This window comes from Pygoscelis adeliae, unplaced genomic scaffold (genome assembly GCF_000699105.1).
Source record: "Pygoscelis adeliae isolate BGI_AS28 unplaced genomic scaffold, ASM69910v1 Scaffold1000, whole genome shotgun sequence".
NCBI classification, from domain to species: domain Eukaryota; kingdom Metazoa; phylum Chordata; class Aves; order Sphenisciformes; family Spheniscidae; genus Pygoscelis; species Pygoscelis adeliae.
In genome coordinates, this window is record NW_008823952.1 from 138,419 (window position 1) to 144,689 (window position 6,271).

Sequence of the window (6,271 nt, forward strand, 5' to 3'; positions counted from 1 at the left end):
AACGTAAACTGCTAGAAACATCAATGTGTTTTGTTTTGTTTTTTTTTCTTTTAAAGCATACAAACATTTTTTAAAAATGCATACAAACTGCTTTCAAATTTGAATCTTTTGCTTGATACAGTCAAGTGTTTGGAGGCTTTGTTGGGGAGATGCTGTGCGCTACGTGATCATTTTCCTTAATTTCTCCACTGTAGTAATTATGGCTTTGTTAGACAGTAAATGATTCAGTGTTCTCATTCCATGGGGGGAAGGGGAGCAAGGATGTTGAAAGAGGAGTATTGTCTGAGTGTAGCAGGATTAGCTGGTGTTACCACCTTGCACTGATTGAGCACCACTGTTTAGAATAGATCATCAACTCTAATTGCTAAAAAGCAGCCTGGCGTCATGGGGTGGTGAGACTCCTGAAGTTTCAGGCTTCTCTGTTGCATGATTTGAATATAGGTGTAACATCTAGGCTGATCAGTTGTAGTTCACTGGACTTCCTTCTGCTCTGTGTAAGCCCATACCCCTCTGTCTTCTGTCATTGCTGAGTTTGTCTTTTCTCTTGCACTCTCAATGGTCAGAACATCCAGATTGGATTTGCATGATGAGGATCAATTCTAATTTCCTCTCAAGAAATTAGGAGAATCGTGTGAAAAAGGAATATCAGAATCCATTTTTTTGCATTTTTCTAGGGAATTCTGCTTCTCAAATGTACACTTGTTTAATCACAAACAAGCAGGGCCTCTTGGATTTCATCATGGAAGTGTCTGCAGTCAGGATTATTGTCCAGGCGTTCCAAGTGAGGAAAAATCGTTGCTCCTTGATTGAACTTGCCTTGTTTCTGCAAACCAGAATCTAGAGTTATGTCCTACTCTGAATCCACAGAAGGGCATCTCCTGTGTATTTGCAGGAGCTGCTGTGTCTTGAAAAGTAGGATTTCTTTAAATTCTTATTTTAAAACTGTCAGGAGAGAGAAGAGATTAAATGGGGGGAGAAGAGGGTTGAAAAGGGTGAACAGTATTGTGATATATAACGAGATGAGGAATTACTGAAGCAATGCAATACCAGTGCCGACCTCCTGCCAGAGAACCTGTTCTGTGAAGCTGGCTGGGGCTGGTCCATCAAATGCTCCGCAAATGAGCAGGAAAACTGAGCTGGTGGCTCTGCAGGAGAAAATTGCTCATGTGCTGGGACGAGTTAACCTTTGTGAGTAGTGCAAGTGGTAGCAGAGCTTTGCATTGGTTGGGATGGAAAAACTGAGTTTGGGAAGCATAGTGAGGAAAATGGTAGTGTGTGGAGCTGACGAACTGGATTGTGGTGGTGGTGGGCTGTATTTACGCTTCCGACTGTTCTAATGTACAGTCTGTTATGTTCACCTTCACAGAAGGTGAAGACATCGCTGCACCTGAGCTGGTGGTTGCCGTCACTGCAGCAGAGGTGTCAAGGAAGGAGAGCCTGTTCCTCCACTGCATCAGTGACCAGCAGCTTAGCTCACTCTCATGTGTCCTTTAAAAAAAAAAAAAAAAACAACAACAAAAATCAAACACCCAAAAACTAAAAACCTAAAGATTCCTGACATCACATTTTGAGACACCAGGAAAGCACACGACATACAAGAATCTTACGGTTGTTTATGGCGAAAGGTCTTGGCTGAAAAGAAACTGAAGCTTTGCTTTCTTTTGACAAGAATCCTATTTCCTTAGCAGGGCCTCCTCAGCATGTGGAGGCACAACCATGACTAGCTTAGGATATAGATAAATATAGACTACAACTGAACAGAAACAGTTGTAGCTGGGAGAGGGCCAAAAGAATGTCTCAGCAGTAAGTGTTTTTGTTTGTAATTTCTTTCCTAGGAATGAACAAACACTAGCACCATTTTAAAGCTAAATTGTCAGCTCTCATTTGCTTTCCTGATGCTTTCTTTGTAGTGCTGTGTCTTGCATCTGTGTAGAGAGGGGTTGTGGTTCTTGGGTTGTTTTTTCAGCTAGCTGGAAGAATTTAGCAGACCAAATGTCACGAAGTGTTGAATCTATGGAAGTGAGGTTGATGATTTACCAGGTTTATGTAGTAGGAGTGAATGGTTCTTGAGATTGCAGTCCTATTGTCTTGGTTCTCTTCCTGTTGCTGTAATTTATGATACTCGGTGAGGAAGTCCGCATTTCTGTTCGTATCTAACCATTTCCATTTCCTGTAGATCAGCAGAAAAGGAATAGGGTGAAAGAAAATTTCTCTCTTAGTGAGTCTTTGGTTTCTGTCTCAGTAGATTGATACCAAATTTGGACTATGCATGACCAGAGAGAAGAGGCTTTATACAGTAAACTTGTTCCACTCATGCTACGTATTAAAGGGACACTTCCCTTTCAAGACTTGAGATGTCAATTTGGGCATTACTATTGTGGTTGTAGTAATCGGATCATAATTAATTTATTGAGATGACTTTACACCTGCCATCCGTGCCTACACACAAGCTTTTTTTCTGAGAGCCTTAGTCCCTGTGTCTTCCTGGAGCTTTATTTCAGATAATTGTATTCTGTTTCTAACCTGCATGGATGGCTATCCTTAAGTAAAGAACTCTAATTTATCTGTTTCTTCTAACCTTTTCAGTCCCTACTGCCTAGTTCCACTTCAGTAGGGCTAGTCTAAAAATTGAAGCATTACGCTTTCTAATCTGTAGGCAGGTGCTTGACACTGCAACCTGTTTGTCAAAATAATAGTTGGTTGGGGTTGTTTGTTTGTTTGAACAAACTCTACTTGGAAATTCAGCAGTGGGAAGACACAGTGCTGCAGGGAAGTCCCAGGAATTTATCGCCCTTATTTCTGTTGCTTGAATTTTGCTAGTTGGAACTTTCCTGCTCTTGCCAAGTAACATTAGGCTTTTTATTTTTTTTATTAGCTTATGCTCAGACAATCCTTTTTTCAAGCAATAATGTAAGTGATCTGCATTACGTGGTAGTTAAGGTTGCAAATAGTGTTTTGGCCTGAGTTACCTTCTTGGTTTTCAGTAGTATCTCACCTCAAGTTCAAATTTCCAAATGCATATCTGTGAACCGTAAGCCTCGCATTCGTGTGAGGATAGGTTTGTTTTATTGGTAGGATATTAGTGTGGAGCAAGTGATTACAGAGAATTCTTTGCTTCCCAGTACGTGAAACAGAACGTGATACTTAGATTGAGAGTGCTGGTATTTGTTCGTAATGTGCTGCTATTCCTTAGTAATTCCAACAATTTTCTGTGGCGAATGTTTCATTATATATAGTGTGTAACCATCAATGTCAAGAGTCCAATTAGATCTTGTGGAGAAATTAATCACAAAATAACAAGCTACAAACAAATCTGTGGCTTGTCTTGTAAGGAAAAACCCCTCCCCTTTCTGTGCAGGTTTGTTTTTCCTGAAGTGGCAGTCACCCTGGTCTATTTGCTACCCAAATGAACAAACGTGGGGAATTAAAACTGCCTCTGAAAACGGAGAGGCAAATCTCAGAAAAGCTGGTGGATTTTGTAGCTCGTGCAGTTAATCACGGTGTTACCCTTTTGGCGTATAGTCTTTGTATAGCTCTTTTTTTTTGAAGGTGTACTTTTCTTACAGTGGCAGCATGCCTTTCTTGTGAGCTAGATTAATTTAACTGAGCTACGTATTGCAATCAAGCATTAAAATTAATGCTTTGGTTGGCATTTCAGTGCTTCATGGACATTCTAATTTTCAGCTACTGGGTTTGTTTGGACTTGTTGGGGCCTGACTCAAACCTAGTGCTAGAGGAGTGAGATAACAATTTTGTGTGCAAATGCACACCCTCCACTAAGCAGTGTAAGTACCCATTTCAGCTTCGAAACTCTTAGTCTAGGCATTTCAAGTGACACTTGACATCTGACTGTCCAGCACAAAGGAGTGAAGTCCATTCCCTTTCCAAGCATTTCAGTACTGCAAAATCACCTTTATAACCAAAATGGCCTGTTAGCTGGAATGTTTTAGCAGAGACCCTGGTTGTGTTGGGAGGCTTAGAGCCTAAAGCCTTTAATCACCTTTTCTGATGTGACCCTCCAGATCAGGCTGGAAGTGTCTGGCAGAAGGATGCTGTAAGGCAGCAGATACAGGGGCCTGTGCTGCTCAGTGTCTAATACTCTGTTGCCTTGCAATGATCAGGCTCACGGCAAAGAAAACATGTCGTTTGTGATCACTAATTTCTTGTTGTAATACAAATGTGGGCTTAATTTTAGTTTGAGAAGTAATACCAAATAATTTTGTTTTCTTATTGCTATGTGTTTGATCGCTTCCAATCTTTCAGCCCCAAGAGATAAGAGGTTACAAGTGCAGGTCAGGCTACAAAAAGGCTTGAAACGCTGCAGGGCTTTTTGTTTTAATCCCTTCAAGGTTTCAGTCTTTCTTGTGGTTCTGATGTAATGTGAGAAATTAAAACAAAAGACAGCAGCCAGATGGTACATCTCTGGGATCAGACAGATTAGTTTTTTAAAAAAGGGAAAAGTTTACTAATACTTATTCTCTTCTGGAGTTTTTGCTTCTGTGGAGCTCAAGCATCTATCTTCTGCATGCTTCTACCAGTAGGTAAACAGTGGAATTACAGCTACTACCAGGTTAAAAAACCACAACCCTCTAGCTTGCTGTCACTGAATATCAAACAGACATGATTAAAAGTCTGATTTTCTGGATCATAGGGTGTGCTTGCTGGGCAGTAGTCTACAAGTTGACTTTGTTCATCCTTGCCTCAGTTTTCGGAGGTGCCCTAAACAGCTCCTGCAGTGGGCTCGCTTTATTTGCTAAAAGCTGTTCTCAATTTGATTAGTTTAAGATGAGGCTCTGAATTTGCACTTTCCCTTTGCCCTGTTGTTTGGGAATTATTCCGTTTTGTTAGCCTAAGTTAGCTTTGTGGTTACAGAATATTTTCATGCACTCCGAGTTTCCCTTTTTAGGTTTTCATTGCTTTGCTATTCCATTTAGATAGCTGTTCTGATTCAAACTATTGCATTTAAATAGTGTATAGTGTATATCTCTGATCCCAAGGGAAACTACGCAAGTTCTGTAATATGGAGGCTTTGAAATCATAATGTACTCACATATAATTGGTTTCAGGTTTTCTTCAGCATGTGCATTGCTGTGTTCCGGTTAAACCTTCATGTCACTGAAAAGAAAAGCAAACAGACCTCAAACTGAAAAACGAGGATATGGTTAAATGAGTTTTCTTTCCTTGGTTTTAGGGGACATCACACAGAAGGGGTATGAGAAGAAGAGAGCAAAGCTTCTGGCTCCGTATGTTCCACAAACCCAAGGTGGGTACTCGTTTCAGCTGCCATAAGAATTTTGCATAGCCTTGGCATTAAAGGGAACTGCGGAATGGCTGTGGAGTGGAGCACTGAGATGTCATTTGCCAACTCTGAACTACTCTGTTTCATATGTGTTTCCTTAGCTATCTAATAATTACACTGTGGAGGTTGCATGGATGCCATGAAGTCATGGGCAGTATTTTGCCTCTAGTTCGCTTGTTCATATTGAACTCAGGGATTCCCGGTAGGTCCAGAGCTGTTTGGTGGGTCTCTGTAGAGTGTTGGTATTTCAATGCTTTGTATGCCCTGTCTTTATCTCCCACATACATAAATCGCGTCCTACTTCCTTGTCAGTTGAGAACTCAAGGGCTTTGAATCAATCGTGAAGTGTGAGGTCCTCAAGAATCACTCTTGAAACCTTCTTAAAAATTACTTAACTGCAGAGTTGGTCTGTACTGCGTCCTTCTTTCAGCAATCTTAATTCCTTGTTGGAGAAACAGTAGAATTTTCATAATTTGTTGGTTTATTTTACCAGAGAAGCTGAGTTCATGTACTTTGTTTGCATCTGTTTCTTTTGGTTCAAAGATCCTTAGCAGTAGAGCTGATTGTATGTAGGATAATTATACATAATTGTAAACTGAAGGACATGGCTGAAAGCATGCCTAATAATTATTATGGGGATGCTTACCCAAAATAATTGCACTACTGATATGCTGAGATGCGTAACCATTAAAAACTAATGTGTCTGGCTCTTAGGAGTTTGGGGAGTGAATGGGTATGACAGGCAGTAAGACTGGACTTACTGTAATTTACTGAGACTGAACTACAGCCAAAAAAATTAAACAAAGAGTGAAGGCTAAAAGTACATTTATTGACCATCAGCACTGCGTCCGTTGGGGAAAGATCATATAGGGTTTTTTCTGCTGAAATTACAGCAGTTCACTTCAGGCAGTTGCTTGAGGAACATAAAAGGACTCTGCCACTGTCATGTGTTAGCTTCTAGACTCTGCCACT

General features: G+C 40.6%; 1 protein-coding gene across 1 annotated transcript in view; it reads left to right on the top strand.

Moving 5' to 3' along the window:
• The first annotated feature begins 5,195 nt into the window (after positions 1-5,195).
• The window catches only part of DIP2B (DIP2 disco-interacting protein 2 homolog B (Drosophila)), a 38,341-nt gene continuing 37,265 nt past the window's right edge, over positions 5,196-6,271 (top strand). Inside the window, exon 1 of the mRNA XM_009321317.1 lies at positions 5,196-5,263. The gene's annotated coding sequence lies outside the window, so the exon portion shown is untranslated. The remainder of the gene's footprint in view (positions 5,264-6,271) is intronic.